The sequence below is a fragment of the Argiope bruennichi genome, chromosome 1 (assembly GCF_947563725.1).
Source record: "Argiope bruennichi chromosome 1, qqArgBrue1.1, whole genome shotgun sequence".
Lineage (NCBI taxonomy): Eukaryota > Metazoa > Arthropoda > Arachnida > Araneae > Araneidae > Argiope > Argiope bruennichi.
The window spans coordinates 122,034,027-122,057,331 of record NC_079151.1 but is presented as its reverse complement, the minus strand read 5'-3'; the positions used below and the strand labels follow the sequence as shown (position 1 = coordinate 122,057,331).

General features: G+C 24.5%; 2 long non-coding RNA genes across 2 annotated transcripts in view; one reads left to right on the top strand and one right to left on the bottom strand.

The window, feature by feature from the left end:
- Positions 1–1,419: 1,419 nt before the first annotated feature.
- LOC129987162 (uncharacterized) lies at positions 1,420–14,502 on the bottom strand. The gene is made up of 3 exons (XR_008785571.1): positions 14,372–14,502; positions 7,026–7,162; positions 1,420–2,714 (listed from the first exon to the last, which is right to left on the bottom strand). It is a non-coding gene; the product is annotated as an uncharacterized LOC129987162 (long non-coding RNA).
- Positions 14,503–19,200: 4,698 nt separating this feature from the next.
- LOC129986829 (uncharacterized) overlaps positions 19,201–23,305 on the top strand; it is a 179,894-nt gene continuing 175,789 nt past the window's right edge. Inside the window, exon 1 of the long non-coding RNA XR_008785567.1 lies at positions 19,201–19,475. This is a non-coding gene — a long non-coding RNA (uncharacterized LOC129986829). The remainder of the gene's footprint in view (positions 19,476–23,305) is intronic.

The following is a 23,305-nucleotide window of genomic DNA, read 5'->3' as shown; positions in this document are numbered from 1 at the left end:
GAATAGGACATATTATAAAAGGTATACAGTAAATAAATAAAATTCAAATTATTATTCATATTACAGATATCAACAACACGGTAAGAAATGAATTTAAAATTTAAATAAACTAAAGTCCTTTTACATTCATCGAGCGAATATGGAATTATCCAAATTGGGTGTAATTTGATTAATTACTTTAATTTTTTTGTTATTACCATTACAGAACTCAGTGATTATTACAAAAATGTATATTATGCTGTTTCCCACTATTTATATCATATTTAGAGCCGAAGGAGTTTTCCTATTCTTTCTAAAATGGGAAAAAACACATATATATTTAAAGTTTACGTCATTTAATACTGCAATGACCGCAGACGATAATTTAACGAATACATTTTATTGCTATAAATTTGTTTTCCAAAGAAAAATGATGGCAACGTTATAAATAAAATTAGTAGAATTCTATTTAGAGTGGAAATAAAAATAAATTTTTGAGTAAAGGAAAATTTTGCTTCAAAAATCAAGATTTTGTTGAATTTTTTCCAAGTGAGGTAATTTTTTTTAAACTATCGATTAAAACCTCTTGAATAATTTCATTATATCACAAATTTTAATTTTTATATAGTTCATTATTTTTTTTATAATTCTTTAATATTTCTGTGATTCCAAGTAGGCTTCTTTTTCAGTAGTTTTTAAGTACAAATTCCCAATATTCAGTTTTCTTTATTAATTATTTTTTGAATGTAAAAATGGGTATTAATAGCCACAAAGTAATTAATAAGAGATTAGAATTTTTTCATTTTGTATATTTAAAACTAAGATAAAACGATAATCTGATCGAGTAAACTGAATTAAAATATTTATATGTGAACAGAAATTCTGTAGAACCTTACCTAAATATTCTAAAAAAAACTTGTTATATCCAACAATTCCTTTCTAATAAGGTTTGTGTGTTTCGAATGAAAAGTATTTATTAAGTAAAAATGAAATAGAAATTTCATGCTTAAATACTAATACCTTTATATCTCGATTTCTTTCTTACATTTATGTATGAATTTGGAAGATTCCATGTTCGTCTCATTAATAAATACTATAAGATTTATAGAAGTATTTTATAATACAATTTGTGCTTTTCATTTGTGTTTTTTATATATCCATTTTATTATTGTATAGCAATATTATTGAATCTGAATTTTCCAGCTGTTGGAAATCTAAAATGTTCTCCATTTCATCTTTCTCTTTTTTGTATTTAGTATTCTGCAGAAACCTTGTAGAAGTCTTAAAAAAATGTTTATAAGAGATAGCGATCGTTTATTTTATTTATTCGAATAGCATATATTATTAGTGCATTCACACAAATATATATATATATATATATATATATATATATATATATATATATATACCAGTAGCCTTTAACAACATATTCGTCAGGATTATCAAAAATTAAAATTTTTTTGACACTCTATTATAATTGCAACCTGAACAAAATATCTACCTATCTATATCTATCTAGCTCTCTATATCTATATCTATACATAAAATGTTGAATGCTTACAAAATTTTAAAGTTACAATAAAGCTCCAATAATCCTGCATATTTAGAACCAAATCCGATCCAAATAATTGGATAATAAAGGTTATTTTTTAGAAAAAAAATATGAAATTACCTAAAACCTATTAATTTAATGACTACAAAAATAATGTTGTTTAAATATTTTTTATTCACGTATTGTATGAAATTGTCATTGCTTGAATATATGAAAGCCAGGTGTTTCGATATCCTTACTGGGTTTTATCAAAAAATTTTTTGAGGATTTCTTTTTTTCTTTTTTTTTTTATTCGAAATATATGACTATATGTATAACTGAAATTCAGATAATTGGTTAGTTTTGATAATAGGTCTATAAATGATAATAAGTCTTTAAGTTTTTCTTCTCCTAAATTTTTTTATTTCTAATTATCACTTGTAATAAAACATATATGGAGCTCATCAATTTTAATTGCTTGAAAAATACTTTTTTATGCTAATATTCCTTCACTGTGCTTATTCATCCAACATTTTTGTAATTTTCATTATATCTTTAGAATTTATTTTATCTTTTAAGGAAAGTTCATTTCCTATTCATGTCACATGTTGGATTTCCCCTCCCCCCATCACAATCTGTGCAACAAAATGTGTGAAATTTAAATTGAATGTAATTTATGAGAATACGAAAAAAATTAATGAAAATAAAATGAACGAATTAAGATGGTTTTAGAATAATTTTGTTTATGTATCAATTCCTAACCTAAGATATTTTCATAGAATGGAAAATAAACTAAAATTGCAGACATTTCAGTATAGACAAATTAAGCAAATAAAAAAAATTACTCCCATTGTAACATTTCTTGTCAAACTATTATTAAATTTTTTATCTGAATACACTAAACCCCCGACGGGGCACCTCGAAATGAGGATGATATGTTTCCGGTATGGTGGTTGGATCTCGCCACCCTGGAGGTTACACCAAAAGGTTGGGATCTAGCTCCTCCCATCGATGATGGGACGTACTTCCTTCGGGAAGGGTTGTATCGGGGCCGGTGATGGCCTTTAGGACTCAACCACAGTTTCCGCCAGTGTTGCTGCTGCGGCGGTCCGGTCATTCAGTATTATTTATCCGTGTGCCTTCAGGTGGGTCGAAGAGTCAGTGATATGACTTATCTGAATATACTTCCTTAGGCTTCAACTATCTATAGATATAATTAAAAATACATTTATTTGTTTTATTCTCATGTAATTCCACACCATTCATAGATTCGCATAAAATTTTTCACACATGGTCAAGCCGAGATTACATCAGTTAGTAACTAATAAAAATCCATTAAGTTACTTTTCAGTTTTTTTTATGCGCTGAATGTTTATAGGGATAACTTACATATACAATAAATTTTATTATAAGCCTGCTGCAAATAATAATATACACAATAAATAATTGTATTAGCTGCTGCACTCAGGGCTTCGCCTGCCTTTATTTGTTTTATACATATGTAAGAAAAAGAAAAATTCATATAATTTTAATTCTATAATTTCTGAACCCTAATTTGAATACTAATTAATAAGTTAATATAAAAGTTTCCGGATTAGCAATTATACTGAGTTTTCATTCACATGTAAGGCTTACTTGAAGCTCTGGCTTTAGAACTCAACAACATATATCTAGTCATGAAAAAAAGATGAAGTTTCTAAGTTCGTCCCGGTAACTTAAAAAGATTAAACTTTAATTTCAGATAAATTTTAAGAAAAGGCAGCCTAAATGATGTTAAATGCTTATATTTCTTGGAATATTTGATAAAATAATACACTTAAATCACTTGATATCAATTACTTCTTAGTACAGAATTCCAATAATCACAACACGTAAATACGTTCAAGTAAATAATTTTCATGAAGCAAGTTGCAATGTACATTCAAAGATATACGAATGCGCGCTAAAAAAAAACTATATTTTGTGAAAACTCTTAATTATTATAATTTATTTATTTTTTGTTTATTTATTGAGGAAATATTTTTGGTTTCATGCAGATTTCATAACCAACTTTCACATACTAGTCTGTTTTAGGAGATACGACATTTAATTCTACTTTAATGTTTGATAAAACATTCACAATTGAATATTTCAATTTTTCGGATTAATGACGAAGTTGACAGTAATAGTTAAAAAGTGGAAATGCCTGATTTCTAGATATTACAAAAGTTTTAAAAAAGTGAAAAAAATCTGAAGTTTATCAAAAATAAAAAAATATCCGTTGACATGTTTAAAAATAGCTTTGAAGCCGTCAAGGTGAAATATAAAAGCCTTCAATAAAAATTGACAAATTTATCTAGAGAAATAATATTTTATTCATTGCTAAAAAGACAGGCGTATGTAATGATAAATGAGGCATTAAAAATGTGAAAGTGTTAAAATACGAGACAAAATTACGAGGAATAGTAAAAAAATATATATATAACAATTTTATATTACTGTTACCGTTAATTACAGCAATCATATATTAAAAAGTAAAAAATGTGTGTTTAATAAAGGCAAAAGCATGCGTATTACATTAGTAATATATAAAACTAAATAATAAATGGGCCTTCATATTTCAACGGAAAAAAAAATAGTTAATTTAAAAAAAATGATTATAATTAAAGAGTTAATTGAAAAGAAATAACAATTTTGTCACTGAAAAAGTAATTTTTAAAATTTTAAGATAGAGTAAAATTAATTATTGCGCAATGATGTATACTAAAGTTATGAAGCGAAAATATAAAATCATTCTACTCCAACTTCTATTTAATCAGAGGGCAGTTTTTTTTTAAAGTATCGTAGTTAATCCTTCTAGGCGCTAGGCAACCTATATGCTAAATTCTATTCGATTCTGTCAGAGGTTCGGAATTTTACAAGATTTAAACAAACAAACAGACTGACAATCCATTTTATATAATAGATTTTCTCCATGAGTAGACAAACGTTGCCACAAAATCCTACTTAAAACTATTAATAAAAACTAAAAGCAAATTTGTGAGCAGCTGACATACGGAACGGAAGTCATCCGTAAAGTTTTCACTTTAGATTGTTAATCATCATCTGATCGCAATAATTCTAACATTGTCATTAGTCTCAATTAATAATTCCAACATTGACGTTATCTCCAATTTAGAGAAATTGTGTCAAAGTCGTTACTACAGACGCCACAATTATAGACACTTCTGTAAAATTAACTCCTCTTCGATAATCAAATTTGAACAGATGAGATTGGGAAAGTTGCCTCATAAGTAAGTAGTATTAGCTGTTTCCAAGAGATTGTCGAATTCATAGTTTATTAATAACAAACTTTCTATAGTGAAAATGAATCTCTAAATAAAAGTTTCAATAATCAATTATATCTTTTGATCGTCCTGTTTCTTTATACAGAAACAAATATCAAATTACTTTTCCATTAAATTTGAAATTTATAGTGGCTATCGAAACCATGGGAAATTATAGTTTCTCCTTTTTTAACATTGTTCTTTCACTTTATTTAATGTTCCTCAAGATTAAACACAAATATTTAATGATGAATTGGCTTAAAAAATATATGTAAAGAGAGTTACCAAGAAAAAGCGACTTATATTTAAAGTTCCGATAATGATATATTTATATGTGCAAAAAATATTAATCAGACATTATTTATTAAGTATGACTGATATAAACAAACCAGTAAAGATTTAGATAGTATCAATATATTGCTAAAAACAACCAAAACAAAAAGGAAAGGGAATTAATGTGCTTTTGTTTTTTAAAGCCATCTCGGTAAGCGAAAAATCAAGTACATCAATCACATAATCAATACTTACAGTATTCACAAATTTTTCAGTTTCAGAGGCAATATTTTGAAGTAACAAAAACGTATAACAATACTTTTTTTCAATTTCAAGTCATTTTAGCAGTATACCAATAATATCACTCGATAACCAAGTTTTATCACAATTTTTACCGTAACAATGTTAAATTTTGCATTTATCATTATATTATTCGCGTTTTTCGATATTCTTTGTTTAGTTGTTTTAAAACTGATATAAAAACATAAGTATTTGACAGAACCGAAATAAATGAGTGAATATTAATATAGGTATAGAGGTCACAAAAATTCTTTTAAAGAAACTTTGATACCAATCAAAAAATTCAAATCAATTTTCTTATATGCATGTATGTATAAGTAATATTTTGAGTTGTCCCTGTTGTTTATCGATATTACTTAAATAAGTTTAAGATTTATTGAAATGTGATTAATACATTTGTATTACTTGAATTAGTATAAAAAATTGTAATTGTACATTAGATACATATATTTATTTCCTACATAAATGTATAGTACTGCAAATAAATTCTTTTTAAAAAATCCATATTCACAAATTTCTATCAAATATCTTATTCCTTCGTTTTATAGATACTATTTTAAATAACAATTTCCTAGATTGTAAAGGAATGCAATTTTCGCAAGGTCAGTTTTTATATAAAACTTCACAGATATTTAAAACTAACTTTTTTACGTTCATTTGCAAATTACTTTCAGACATACATTCAAATTAATTATAATAAACTTACGTTTTGTTCTGTCTGAGGACTTTCAAATGTGAATATATTCATTCTAAATAGTTAATTTTTACAATTAGGTATATTTAGTTTTTTGGGGAAAAAATGAACATTTTAGATAGTTTTAAAAAGAGAAAAATAAGTTTTGATATAAAACGAGATAGATTTTTTTGCATAATCGGATACTAAGATGAGATTACAAAACTGATAAAAATCGGTTGTGTTCAGTTTTGCTAAAATCCTCCAAATGCATTTCTTGTATAAGTTTGTCACACATTAATTACCACATCGTTAAACACTCATGTAAATGCTTTTAAATAAATTTATTATTCTTCCTGAAATTGCTTTTTGTTAGAAATCAATGATGCAATTTTTGACAAAAATAATAATAATAATATTAATTGAATACTGTAGAGGAATCATTTCTCGAAGTTGACTAAGTATTGAGTTGTTCCGTTAAATATTTTAAGAGAACAACTGTGCCAATTGTAAAAACACATTTCATATTATCTAGTCGACTCTAGTTCACTGTGTCTGATTAATTTTATGTAAAATAATATTCGAAATTGGAATGTTTCGCAGTATTATACTTCGTTATAACATGCAGAATGCCTTTTTTTGGATGAATCAAGCAATCGAAGACAAAACATGTTTAATAAAAAACTATCAATATACTAGAAAAAGAAACATTTTCACCTGTCGGTATTAACTCTTTCTTCTTATAAGTTTCATATTAAATTTAAAAAGTCAATTATCGGCAGCATTAATGAAAACAGATTTATTGTTAAGAAAGAAATAAAGGCTTTGATGAATATTTTAGCGGGTATTCTATGCGGTAACACAGTATTGTGCTTATATACAGGGTGGGGTGGGGGGAGGAGGACAGAACTTCGCCGAATATAATAATAACAAGCATAACGAAGAAAAAAAATAATTTACCTACGTCTTATATTTATACTGGTTGTTTCATTTTTCATCTTCATTTTCATTCTATGTTCTTATTTCATCTTATTTGTCTTTCAACGTTTGAGTATTCCATTCAATGCAATTTAAAACTGATATCTTCGCATAGATTTTCATCTAAATAAGAAACAAGATTATTATGAAAGAAAAATTTCCTGCTGTAAACGTTTCAGTGTGATCTAAGACGCCATCTGTCTAAATAAGAGAAAAGGACGATGTCGCTTATAAAATTATCTATCCATCTTTCTTCAAATTCCTTCTACGATTAAAATCCTTAGTTGCATGAAAGGAAAATTGCTCCTATCTTAGAAACAAACCAAAATTTTTCCTTTATTTTGATATCATAATGTTTCTAAATAGGATTATTTTAGTTATAATATAGAAATCAAGAAAAGAAATAAATTTGTATTGAATTAAGAACACTTTCAAGAGAAAAAAAATATTATTCTTTATTGTTTCATGATATGAATTTATGCAATTATCAGTGATTTCTTAATTATTATTAGTCATTAATTATGGATATAATTTATTTCAATCATCAACTTTCAAAATAATTCTAAAGTTTGAAATTCGATTAGGATCTGTAGAATAATGGTTTTACTTTTTCACTTACACATTATTAATATTAAGTTTTTTACAGTTTCAGAATTGTATTTTAAATGGATGAATACGAGATAATTCCTTTTTAATTTTTATTAAATTTCCAATGAAAAACCTGTAATTTAAAATGTAAATCAAATTTTTTAGTGATAAAATTTGGTTGATATAAAAAAGAAAACTACTAAGTTTCGAGTAATACTGTAATATTTTATATTAAAAGAATCGTTTATTGTTGTAATTAAAATTTTGTAGTTAATTAATTTCAGTAACAGATTGCGTAATTGTGAAATATAATTTAAACTGATTTCTCCTAACAACTTATTTCAGTAAAAAAATACATGAAGTATATTTATGGTAGAAAGAGGCCTTTAAAATTGATTTAAATCATTTATGATGAATATCGTTTTGAATTTCTCAATAAAATTCTACATTTCTATACTAAATTATTCTTTAACAAGAACTCAGAAATATTATGATTTCTGATGGAAATTTTTTGCGAGATTTCCCATTTTTACAGACATATTTAAGATAGGTATCTTTATAAAACCGTTAGAATTTTATTTCTAAGTCTATTTTTTAGAAAGTTACAAGTTTGGAATGAAGTCTTATCAAATAATCTTTGATAGAATTTTCTTTTCAAAAATTTCATAAATTAAAATTTAATGCATAACTTTTATTCAAATTTGGTGTAATAATTTCTGAATATGTTCTACATTTTCTGAGCTAGAAAATAAGCAATCATTTAGGAATATTTCATAGTTATTTTATTTCTTCCGAATGGGAAAAAAATGAAAATTTCGTGTTATTTACAGTTGAACCCCAATATTTCAACAACGGATAGGAATTCGGCTTATTTTTTAATTCAGGAACTAGATAATGTATTTCTTAAGCTATCTCTAAAATGTTAAGCAAATCATTTGATAAACTCTAAATGAGAAGATTTTAACTTTCTACCTTTTTTTTTTTAATCTGAAAAAGACTTGCCAATTTAAAATAACTTTTTCCACTTAACTGGTATAACTTGCTTTCGTAGATGTTTTTCAACCTTTTTTATTCAAGTATTCAAAAATATAACTGTCTTTAAACATTTTTCTAAAAGTTCATCCCGAACGTCGTTACGTATCTTTAAAAAATTAGTAAAAACTGCATATATATGAAAAAAATAATTTCATGTTGCATTTATTTTGCAGTCAGAATAAATATTAGCTTATCACCACTAATGACCGCGTTTGAAATATTTCACGTCTAATATTTTTAATGTAAATACGGCTTTTGTATAAGTTATTATACCACACAAATTTATTTTATTCTCTGAAACGTTTAAAAAAAAATCAAAATTAGAAAATGAATTGAACCAAAAGACTTTAAAAAAATATCAATAGCTGATTTTTTATAAACCATTAATTTTTCTTCTATAAACACTTTTTGTTCAACTTTCTTAATCTTTAATTTTTGTTTTGTTTTATCACAAGGCGGATGTTAAAAAAGGTTTTAATAAGCGTTTTGGGAAATTAATTAAATAGTTTTGAGAATTAATAAAATGATAAAAAAATATTTAAATTATCAAATTTGTAGTTTTATCTGTTATAAATTATTAATTGGCTGTTTGTAATTTTTTTCTTTTAATATTTTTCATAATTTAGACTAATGTGTTTTGATAATAATTCTGTATTTCCATTCTTGTTCTTCGATAAAAGAAATATTTCAATTTTCTGGCAAAAGTTTAATTTTCTTGCTTTCGTTTAAATCTGAATGACGAAATAGATACAGATAAAATGCTTCTCTAAATTTCAACTTCTCTAACCAATTATAATGCTACTTATTTATTACTTTGTACAAGATGCAGATAAAGATTATAGGAGACTTCTTCACTGGTAGTAATTTTTCAATATAATTAAAAAAGCTTTAGAATTTCTTTGGGGCCAATAAAAGATCCTACCCAAAATATTTTAAAATTAAAATGAAAATATCATAAAATAAATGTAGACTTGCTCTAAGTGTCACCAACAGAGTTTTTATAAGTTTTCTCTATTTCAAAATTGTGAACATCTATTTAATTATTAAATTTTACAAAATCAATAAAATTTGAATGAAATAAAATTGATATTTTTAAAAAGATAAAATTTTGAAATTTAAGATAGCATAAAAATATTTCTTGAGAGATATTTGTCCCCAGGTTACTGAATTTCAATTTTAATTAATGTTTACATTTTCAAAAGCTGATAGTATTTTTTCTCTCGTTTCTCAGTTCTATCTATAAATATGCAAACATTGGTAGAATTCGGCTCAATTATAGACTGTATGGAACACATAATGACTTTTAATAATTTTAGGATAAAATTAAATTATAAAAGATTACATCAAATGTTTAACAGTTTTGGATATTTAAAATAATATTTAATATTTCAGGGTTTTTTTCTTCTAGTTGAAATGATTGTTTCAATTCCATAAAAATATTTTGATCAAATGTTTTCAGATTTTATCGACGTCTAGATGGAAGAGAATTAATAAATTCTAACTAAATTTAATTCTAACTGAATCGTCTATTATAATTTTACAAATTATAATAAAATTTCCTAGAATACATTAAATTTATTCACAAAATTAAATGAATAATTGCAGATGTGAATATTTTAACTGAAATTCTTAGAATTTTAAAATTTAGAAACCGTTTTAACTAGAGCAAAAGCAGCACAGATATTTGATAGTTTATAATGATATACCGATTGCTATTACATGCCAACGGCGCATCTGTTTTTCAAATGGCCATTTACTCATTAATTTAATTATTAATGAACATACACTTACTGATAAATTATTACGAGACATATCATTAATACTTTTACATTTTCATGTAAAAGCAAAATCTGCATACGTACGTTCAAATACTTTTTTTAGCCGGATTGCTTTAAAATTCAGCGAAGGACATTTGGTGACAGTATTTAGATAAAAGTCGATAAATATACAAATCTCAGAGTTCATTTTGAGGCCGATGATTTCGTTGGAAACTATCTGATCTGATATTTTACTGCTTAATCGGTTTTTTTTTAATTATCATTCAAATATCCACAATATAGTCAAGAGCATTGCAACAAAATAAGTATCTATTGAATTCATACATAATAAGTTATTTTATACATAATAACTTCAAATTCACTCAAGCCAATATGAGTTTCGTTGTTTTCTTTCACTATATGCAATAATATCATTGAATATAAACTATAGTTTTTGTTTGCATGCAGCACGCAATAATGCAAACCAATTATGAGACCATTTTGCTTCCATCGTGCTCATGATTACTGCAAATTACAGTAATATTCAAGCTCAAGTACCATAAAAGCTCTTTGAATTGAAAGTAAAATAGTAATTTTGTTACTTATTGAATAGTTTGCTTGTTTAAGGTATATTAAGTACGTATAGATAAAACAAATGGAAATATATTTAGGAAATACTCTTCGCAACTCAGCTTCGAGCTTTGATTTTGATTTTATCGTGAGTTTTTAAAAAATGTACTTTTTATTGACTTCATTCATTAATAATTTTTTATATTTTATAAACAATTTCAAGTCTTTGATATGGATAATTTCTCCTTTCTATTTTTAGAGATGATTATGAAAAGAAATATTTCGTGCACAGCTAAGATAGAATTATTCTAAATTTTAATATATATTGGAAGTAATAAATATATCTAAATCAAATAAATTTAAACTGCTTAATTATGAGTTTTCAAAGTGAACTGTATTTCAACTCATTAACTGTAAATTAATACGCAAAGTTTCTTGAAAAATTCTGTGTAAACTTCCCTAAGACAATTTTGCATTTTTAAGTAAAATTTCATAAATGAAAAAAAATGAAAATAATTTTTAAATAATCTTTTCTTATCTTATAAAAAGATTAAGTAAGGAAGTTTTCTTCAGTGCTATAAAGAAATCGCTCTGAGACATTTCTCGTTTCAAGCATCGTATTTTGTACATTTACTCTGATTTTTATTTAGTGGTGTACATTTACCCAGATTTTATGACCTCATGGTATTATGAACTTTTATCATAAAAATGATAAATACAATTCAAAGAGTACAGCAGAAAGGTATCTAACAAAGCATTATGTTTAGATATTTAAAACGCGTCCATTTGCAATTCTTTCTTTCCGTAAATCGAAAATTTGATTTGATTTGATTTAGTTTATAATTAGTAGTTCGTTCCTCTTATACATTATGAAAATAGAGAGAGCACGAGCGTATTGTGAAACGCTTAGCTTTGAAAATGATTTTAGAAATAAATACTTTTATTAAATAATTATGTTTAAATTTATTTATGTTATGTTTAAATTTCTTTATGTTATGTTTAAATTTGTTTATATTATGTTTAAATAAGTTATGTTTAATTATGTTCAGTTTCTAAAGTTCTAGTTATATACTACTGATAGTTATTAGATCTAATAAAATCACAGAAAATGTAAGAAAATTTCACTTCTTATGATACATATTTTACGAAATTCTTAATGAATTACTTTCGAAATGCTTTCATCTAATTTTTTAAACACTATCAAATAAGTATTATTATTTTGCATTTAAAGTGAAAAATCTATTCAAAATTATTTATTATTATTCAAATACTCTTGAAACTCAGTTAAGATGTTGTGTGGAAGAATTCATAGATGAATATTAATTCTCGTTAAATGATCTTGTATTCAAATGTAAACATGCATTGAAAATATTTTTTAGAGATTTTAAATACGTTGATAAATTTTTGATATTTTTATGACATCATTTACAAATCTCCTTTTTCTTAAATTAAAAATTACTGCCAAAAATATTTTTCAAAAACCACAATTATAAATGATAATTATTTCCTTTTTGCTTCACAGAAAAGGAAATATACGCACAAATTTTGAAATATTAGCAATTTTCATTAATAGAATGTTCTACAACTGAATTAAAATATTTGCTTATAAGTTTGATAACAGTTTCATTATAATATAATAATGTATTAACAACATAGAAGAATCGTGCTTTGAAAATAACATAAATAATTAAATTTAATTTTTAACAATATTTTATATAGTAAACATGTTTAATGGAAACTTTAAATATTTAGTTTATGTCAGAGAATTCAGGAGACAGTTTGTGACGGCCAGAAAAATTGTATAGTAACCATGAATTTCTTAACAAATTTGTATTTATTTATTTAAAGTAGTACATTTTAATGAACCGTGCTTTTATAAAATCTCTTAATTGTATTTAGCATAAAAGGACTGGCAAAACAATAAACACTATTTTCATTGCATTACTCTAATGTTATTCGCTGAATAAGAAAATAAATTATATCAATATCATTAATCAATTCTTTGTAAATAATTTTTATACAGCAAGCCATTTTCAAAAATATTTGTCTGTTCAATAATATATCTCAAACTATTCAAAATAAAAACTGGTTTGATTATATTGCAAAAAAATTAAATAACTTACTACTGTAATAATGATTTTTATTACTTTGACTCGAAAGGTAAATATTTTAATTTATTTCTTTTTTTAATAAAGCATTGAATAATCTATAAAATGACACTTAATATTTATTTTTCACACAAAATAATATAATCATCAAAAAGAAAGGAAACTGAATTTGTACAATGAATAGATTTCAAAATGAATCAGAAATTTTTGAATTCAACCATTGATATATAGCTTTCGAGTTCGATTATAAATTAATTCCCTAAAGATTATCGAATTATAAAATTGAATAGAAGTTTTCTTTAAATATGAGAAATGTTGAAAAGATTATATTTCGTACTTATTTTTTTGTACTTATACTGAAGCAAAACATTTAAGATTCCTGTTTGCATTCAGGTAATTAAATTATAAAATTTTAACCTATAAAATAAAGGTCATATTTTTTTATAAATTAAATGAAATTTTGACATAAAATTAAATGTATGTAAATTTTTGAGGAAGTAAAATTTAGCAAGAAATTTGGGTGTCAATAATTTGAAGAATATATTTTTTTTTTTACTCAGATCTAAATATTATGCATGAAACTGACAAAAAAAAAAAACTACAGTACGTGAGTAATTTTATAATTTATAGCATTTGCTTTCAGATTTTTTGATTAAATAAAAAATTAACCAATATAAATAAGCAACAATTAAAGAAATTCTTAATAAAAATCATGTCATATGCAGTATAACAGACAGATTATTAAACTATTCCCAGAACATTTCAAATTTCAATTCCGTAATAAATACAAATATACTTTTAAAATTTTAAACTAAATTAAAATTTATGAATTTATTTTACTGAACTGAAAGAGCTATAATGGAATATCGATAGTTCAAATAGACGAAACTGTATAATCCATTATTTTGCATAGGAATCTCTTTTCCATGTTAATTACAAAATTTTTTAGATATATTTTACTGTAGTTTAGAAATTATATTTCATTTCCAAACGTTTAGAATGTAAGAAACACATAATAAAAATATTAAAAAATCCAAATTTGTGCTAATTGTTCATATACATATATATTTGAATAAATATGGATAACACAACAAATAATTGTATGGATTCAAAAAATTCTGAAGATTTATATTTAGAATGAGAATTTCATCATAGAATAAAAATATATGACATTCTGATATTTAAAAATTTTTCTTTAAGTCTTTACAACAATATTAATTTGAAAATTCTTAGTAATACAATACAGCAGTTTTTAAAAATATCTAAATTTTTACCTCCTTGAAAAACAAAAGTATAATTGTTATTTTTATTAAAATTTCTCTTATGAAAATATTAGATATTTTATTTTTAAAATTAAAATTCAGAATTGCAGTCTAATTTAAAGTTGCAGAAAATGTTAAACTATAGAAAGGACACACCCACGGCAGTAAAGGCAGATAAAATGTGGCGCCTCATAGCGGTTGTTGAATTAAATAGTAAAGCACATAAAAATTTTAAATTTTGAAGAAGTCTGTTTAAAACTGCAGCTTTAATTATTGAAAAATTTATTTTATTGACAGTTATTGAATGGGTTAAGTTTGGATTAACAATTAAGGAAAAAATATCCAATAATTATTTAAGAATAAATTCCTTTTTTTCTGTTCTGATATATGTTTAGGATAAAATATATTATTTATGAATAATTTAAAATTTCTTCTGAAAAATTAATATTTTTTTCCTTTGATTTCAAAACAAATAATTTAAGAGAGAAAAATATATTTAAATTTTTGGTATTATAAATTTTAATATATTGTAAATCAATTTTAAAATCAATTGAACATATCTTTTAATTTACTATGTGACATGAAGAATGTTTTTCATTTATTAATTCATTAATTTATCAAATATAAACTTTTAAAGTTAATAGCTGAGATGGAGAATTATTCATAGTTTATTCTGTTCTGGAAAAAAACTTTTAACTTTTTTAAAAATAAAATGTAAATTCCTGCTCTTAAAGACCATTTATGAAATAGAAAATAATTTTAATATATTAATTTACAAATATCATATATATTTTGTAAATAATTTTTAATTTATAGAAATTTTTTGACAGAGAACTATCCGAGATAATGATATTTTTGATTTGTGGTATACAAAAGAAATATATATATTATTTCTGAGAGAAAAAAAGAATTAATTAAGAGAAAAAAATTGTTTCAAGAATGCAGCTGCAATATTTTATATTTCGAGCATTATTTTTATTGAGATATTGAAATTGCTAAAAATGCTCTCTAATTCAATCAAATGGAATCATTAACTTAACGTTAAAGTGTTAATGAAAATTAAAATTAAAATTAAACTCTAATCTAAAACAAAATTAACTAATAATTCAATTAGAAGTAAAATTGTAAACTAAATCGCATTCAAACATCAACATTTCGTTCAAAGAAAAGTTAGAATGCTTCAATAATGAATTTTCTTTATACTGTCAGAGAATTTAATAAAATTCTCTAAATTCGGGATAAGGAAAATAATTAGGATAGGAGTATATATTGAGTTTCCTTTTCATAATGCATCTCATTTCATCCTTAAGTTCATGTGATAGCCACTGCAAAGAAGGTACCTAGCAACTAGGGAAATGTTGATATCAGTTACGTTTATAATTAATTTTATACATTTATAATAAACTAACAAATTACATTTATAATTAATTAATTAATAATTATTTTAATTATCTTCAGCATGCTTAAAAATATCCCTTAAATCCCTTAGAATGAAGCTAAAATTTCAATTTATTGCCGTTTTTTGCTTTTATAGTCAAATGTGCGTTTAAATTGTGAAGGAAAAATCTTGTAACATTAAACGATTCTTAACAGTAGCCTAATTACTGTATATTCCAATCCGAAATTGATTTAAAAAATTCTTTTCTATTAATAAAAAATGAAATTTTCTTTGTGCAGGCAGTGTATAAAAAACGCCTAAGAATTATTTTTTATTATTTCGCAGTACAAATTATTTATTTCGATTTGGAAACCAATAATTCATCGATTTCAATCTATTCACAATACTTTGATGTAAATTTTAAAATGGAAAAGAATTAGTTAATATAATATTCATATTACGTTCATCTGTTTATAAATGGCAAATATAGTGCATTTGTTAATCCCTTTCTTTTTTCACATTACTACTGAAAAGCTTCAGCATATTTAAGAAAATTTTTGAATTTCTTTTGACTAAAGTAAGAATATTTAAAATAAAGTAAGCTACTTCTTTATGTTTTACCAGTTGATATTTCCAATGCTGCTCTGGATTACAATTCGTTACAATGTATAATATTTTTAACGTTAAAACTACTTTTGTATAAAAGAATTATAATATACAAATCGTTTTATCATCTGCTTTTAATTAAAAATGAAACAGCTAATTTTTTCCACAAGTTATTAATATTCACTATATTAGCATTGCAACTTTTGTTTACATTTTTCTTTTGTTTACATATGCTGAAATAAGAAAGGTTGTTTTTGTTTAAGTGATTGACTTAAAAGTAAGTATAGTTAAATCGTGCCTATAAGACAAATGAAATCATAGCCAAAAGACGCATTAAAATAAAAGAAAAATTTTAAAAAATGGTATTATAATTCAAAGTGTCGAAAAAATAAACGTCTTAATTAAATGAATATTTAGTTAATTTCTGCAGGTTGAAAAATTGACAGTATTCTCTTATCTTATATAATATGTGTGCAAAATTTGTTGAATTCGCCCCACTTGCTTTGAAGGAGACGTGGTGAATACATATATACATAGCCATAATTACTTTACTTTGTATTAAGATCAAAATAGTTGATTTTAAAATAAGTATAAATAAGACCAATGATTAAAGTTAATAAGTTGGTAATTAGTTTACTGCATGTAAAAAGTAACATAAACCTCTCTTTTGTGTATTATTAACATACATAATCACATCGTTTGCTTTCGTCTTTAAATATCGTTCTTGTAATGGAAGTTTTTAACTGAAATGATCTTTATATTTTATATCTGTATTCCTTTTTAGCATAATGTATTTATTAATTATTATTTTATAATCCTCAAATTCTGTAGCAAATGAATGAAGTTTATTGCTATTTCCCAAAATAAACTTTAATTGATTTTCTTTGAAATTTGATCCAGTTTTACCAGTGCATTAGTATTTAATCATAAATTCAAAATAAGAATTTTAATGATGAACAGGAAACTAATTTTTCTTATATTCTTTGTGGTGAAATTATCTTATATGGTTTTTGAGTTATAGTAGATGTAATAGTTCAAATTTAGATTCAATAATTATAATTTTAACACGATCATTTACTATTATCTTTTTCTTAATATAAATATATCAATTATTCAATTCTATTATTAACTAAAGTTCAGTCACATTTTTAATAATAAATAATAAATGGACAATAATACTTCTTCATTTTTGCATTTCACTGTCCTTTTAATAATTTTTATGTAAATACTCTACCTTTCGAAATGATTGCCCTTGAAGCCTTATTGGAGGTTTTTCTGTGTAAGTTCTAAAAATTTTTTTAAATAAATTACTTAATTGAATGTGAAAATTTCTAGATGGGACTCAATAATTCCATTTTATATTAGAAACTCACTAATTCAATGATACGAAGCAAACTGATAATTGATATTATTGAAAAATATGCAAAAAATACAAAGCAAATTGAAGAGTCACAATTTTCTAATATTCCTCATTTATACATTAGTGTTAATATATATAAAAAATGAATTGTATGAATGTATATATCAGTAAAAATGAAAAATTCGAAAGAAACAAGTTTAAATTTAAAATGCATCTAAATATTCAATTGTTGATACACATTTCTATCTTGCTTTTTTTAAAAATATATTCGCTTCTTTTGTATTCTTAAAAAAAAATCTGTTTTTGCATTTCAATAAATCGTGCGAAAAAAAAAAACCCTAAAAAAATAAATGCTTGTCTCCTTTTTTTTTGTTGTTGAAATATGTTTTCTAATATTATTAAAATATATTGATAAAAATTATTGTTGTATTTTATATATTTTAGTGTCAATCGATTCTGTTCCAGTGGTACTAAAAGTTTTTTAGACCATGAAATTGTTCTTGTTTTTACTGTCTAATTAAATTAGGAAAAATTCTATTGTATCCGAAATGGTCATATTAATATATTTTGTTGCAGATATTTGCATATTAATATTCAAAACTATAGTAAGCGGAATTTAAAAATTACTTGTTACTTTTCAACAATACTTATTATTTGTTGTCCTTATTAATTCGCTCTTTGGGTTTCAGTCATATTGTTATTTTTTCAATTTTATTTTCAAACACTATTTTATAGCTGACCAAATATTTATATGTTATATCTGTCTGTAAGGAATAGGAAAAGAATAAAAAACGTTAAATAACAAAAATAATAATAACTAGTCTCATTGCCAGTTTTTAAATTTTAAAAAAAATATTAGGTAGGCGATAAATTTAAATCTTTTTTTATATATAACATTAAGTGTAAATAGAACTAAAACTAAATAAAAAGTCTCTGTTCAAACAAGAAAGATCTGAAGATATTTGTCCCAATCAAACGATTGCTATTTTTATTACTAAAACAAAACTCTTGAATTTTGGTGATAAGAACAATAATTCTTACTTTCATATAATTATATTTCAGTATCTAATATCCATATTTGAAATCCTCTATATTGTTAACGAATATAAGGCGTTATATCAAATGATAATGTAATTATTTATAATAATTATGGTTTATATAAATGGACTGCCTTATTTTCCTGTTTCTGAATTTTTCACTGAATCATTTCATAACATTATGACATAATTTTTAAGCATTTTTCATAGGATGTTTGTAAGAGTCATTTGAATGAATTTTATTTACATTTGCCTTAGTTAAATAATCGGGAAATAGTGAAAATAATAAACTACCGTACGACTGGAACCCTAACATATGAAGCCTGAGATGCTATTATAAGACAACCCACTGATGTATTTCAAATATCTATAAGCAACTATTATGAACCCATATAGAGCAGGGTTAACGCATGGTTATAACCAGTGAGCCCGACTATTAATTACACATACTAGCAGAGAACGTCGCCAGTCATGCGGCGATTAAGCCTTGACTATCCACGCCGTCAGCGCTGCTACGGAAAGTCCGCAAATACGAGACGCGCTCGCCGCGGTGAGGTATGCAGAACAGTGCCGCTGCGGCCGACTCCTAAAAACCGGTAACTTCGTTAGGCTTAACGGTTACGCGCAAATTCGCACCTGTGCGTACGGTGTTCGGAATGGGTCCACCTGCATCGAATACCGGTATGGAGAAAGTTAGAGCTGCACACAGGTGCGGAAACACCCTCAACAAAAAAAGTAGGACATTTTTTGAATTTTTGTTTGTTTTCTTTCATTTAGATTTTAATGCTTTCACTTTCGTTTGATTAAATGTTTCGAAAAAAAAACTCAATAAAATATATAGGAAAGACTAATGTATTTTTAGTATTCAAGAAGTATTTTTCCCTTTATACAAGGACAATTTATGTAAAATGTTTGCAATGCATATAAAAATTATGTTTACAAGAAAATAACCGATTTTTTTAAAATAAAATATGAAATAAAAGGAATGAATTATTTTTAAAAGCTTATAAAATAATTCTTGCTTCAGCTTATGATTTTTTTTCCATACAATTCCATTTACGATTTTAAGTGGAATATAGTCAAGACGTTGATAATTCAAGGACGACTGAAATCTTTTTTATTTTCGAACTTGTATTCAACTTCTTAAATTAACTATTTATTTTATATGCTGTTTTTTAATATAACGCTGAAAAACATATCTGAAGAGAAATACTTGAGCTTGGAAAGAGTGAAATAATAGATATGGGACTCTTGGTTGAATATTAAAACAAATTTCTCTTCAAAGATATCTCAAATATTTACATGTGTCTATAACAAAATCTGCCATGTTCTGGTTATTTTTTTTAAATATTTTTTTATAAAATAAGGAATAAAACATGAAAATCTTCATGAAAACCAATTTTTATAGATTAGTTTAGCATATATTTTGGCATAGAAATCATAAGGTTATTAACATTTATACTGAAATAAAAATAAGTGATAGTGTAATCTCTTGAAAGTTTCCATGAGATGCTATAAATTCAGGAAAGTGTTTAAATCAATGCAATAATTTAAGTGGGACTTTATTTTTACAGTTTCATGGATTTACAAAAATTACACTAAATATATTTTTGAGATATAATCAACTTTAAAAGTATGCTATGATTTGTAGATTTAAAAATTCGAAAACATCAGGCTATTAAAACAATTAATAAAAATCTTGTATTAATCCATATGTTTTCCAAGAGCATCATACATTCAAAACAAAATGACAGAGAGAAAATTATATTGTATTCACAAAGTTTTTCTGCAAACATTTATTTTTTTATTTTTTAAAGATATGATACAAATTAATTAAATCATTCTTTTGAACATCCATCTAAATTGTAATAATTTATAAATCTTTTAAATATTTTATCGCAGTAATTTGCTAATTCGTAAATTTTTTTTAACTTTCTAAAAAAATAATCAATTCTGGATTAAACTTGAATATACTTATAATCAAGCAACGAGTTTATAACTCAGAAGTTCTTAGCCTGACATTCTTGGGGTCCAACTTTTTTCGACCACCCTTTTCCTTTCCAATGAACTCAGTGGCGTAATAGGATGCAGCAGGCAGTGTATATGGCCAGAAGCGCCACTAACAGAGAGCGCAAAAGTGAAGAATCGATTTGTCGCAAAAATATTGTTTTTTCTTTTACTCTGGTTCCTCAGGTTTTTAAAAATTAAACTGATTCCAGTTAAGTAAGAGAGAATATAAAGAAAATAATCCTTTTCAGAATCTCAGCGTGAACTCAAGCTTTCTCAAATTAAAATAACAAATAAGGATTTTTAACAGTGATTTATTAGCCAAAACTCCATCTCTGAAAAATTAAAGTACTTTTCAAAGATTTTAATATTAATATGAGGATAAGTAAAGTTTATACTAGACCACCAAAAAATTTTTTTCGAAAAATTAACACAATATTTAATTATCCTAAGAACATTACAAGGATTCTTAAGGTATAAATGGCAATAAAATGTAATAACCTCCATATTCATAACTAATTAATTAGAACAAATTATCCTTCAATATTATTATTATATCTTCAGTATATTGTACAACATTCAGAATATCGATAAACACCATGAATATATTGTACAATATATAACACAAATAGGTATAGGACAAATTGATGGCAAAGTAAGAATAAATATAGGACAAACCGATGACAATAAAAATAATTTTATTTATTATATTTTATTATTTTTATTATAAATTATTTTTTTCAAAAAGCACGAAAAAAAATCCTTTACTTGTATGTTAAATATAAGTAAAGTTAGTCCCGATTACCAAAATTTGAAATTTCTATGGGTGAAGAAAATTATTTAATTTTTTCATTAGTATTCTTATTATTTTCCTTTTTTTTTATTTAATCAAGTGTATTGTGAGAATTTCTTCCTTTCTTAAGTACAAGATCAATGTAATATAAATAACACATTTTTTTAATGTTGAAAAGATTTCCCGTAGACAACTCTTCGAATATTTTGTTTAAGGTTTTTTTTCAACCAATTAAGTCATAATGCATCAAATTTTCTCAATAAGCTTAGAAAATTTGATTGAAAAGCTACAAAACAAAATTATAATTTTTCTGTTTTACCATTTTTGTGATATGATCTTATAATGCCTTTGAGACCAAAGAACTATTCATATTTAATACTCATTAAAAAGACTTCTAATATTAAACAAAAGTTTTAAAAAAAATGTATCTGTCGTCTGTGTGCCTGTTTTCTGGCACATTGCAAGCTAGAACTATTTGATTTATAACCATCACATTTGGAACAAATATGCAGTATGCACTTGGAATGTGCCCCTTGAACTTTTATATAAAATTCTAATTGATTAGAAAGTTAACGAAATTGTAATTCTTTGATGATAATTTCTGAAAATATTATCAAACAAAAATAATTTTACCCTATCTTAAAATTCCATAAATTATATTTTCAATAACCTAAATTTAATGAATAATTTTTCTGTAATTTTAACAACTTTTTAAGTATTTATATTATATCTTTTAAATATTTTTAACCTATCTAAAAGTAGCTTTTAATCTTGGAATTTAATTAAAATTTTATCATAACAAATTTTTAAGTATCTAGAATATATCTTTTATATGTTTTTAGCCTATCTAAGAGTAGTTTTTGATGCTGAAATTTAATTAAACTTTTATTATTACTTGATGTTACTGAATTATTTGTTTTCCTTCTGTTGATAAAGAATATTATGCGTCAGTTAACTTTTTAATTAAGGATTTTACTTTCCTTATAAGCGACAAAATATGTTAAATGATCTTATAGCATACGATTGTTAGGTATTCTCTCTCTCTCTCTCTCTGTATAATTTTAAGCATCAAACAATTTTATTTCAAGATTAGATTTGGCATTTTGTATTTATTAAGTGCACACGAACTATTTACAAGGTGTTCATAACTTTAAAGGGGATAGATACTTTTAACTATGCATTTTGCACTAGAGATTATCAATTCATTTTATTCTAAAAATGCACATAGATGAAAATTTATTATTCAGAAATGCGATATTATTAGATTAAATATATAATTTTTAATTATCGAAGAAATATTATTATTATAATAACCATTTGAATCATGGTGATTTTAGTGGTTAAAAATTTTTGCTTGAATTCTTTTTTCGTGAAAAGTTTAACCTCTTCACATCGAATGAATGACAATTTTTTTTTCTCTGCATGTTATTAAGACAAATGATCCTTTATATTTCGGAATCATACATTTTTTTGTACGTAAATGAATGATTTAAGTAGTTGTTATGACATTTTCCTTTTCTAGATATATTTGCTTATACATTTCACAAGATGGCAATTTTACTTATTTTCAAGGTGATTACGACATTTGATCTGTTTGCGACAGTTAATTTGTTATTCAGTTTGTAATGTAGTTTAAATATGTATTTAATCATTAGCTGTGCAACATGAAATTATTGTCATTTCATGCTTCATCCAAATCATAAGTAATCTTAATCAAATTTCGTATTTTAAAAATATTCTGCTTATTTTTTTAAGGTCAGAATTT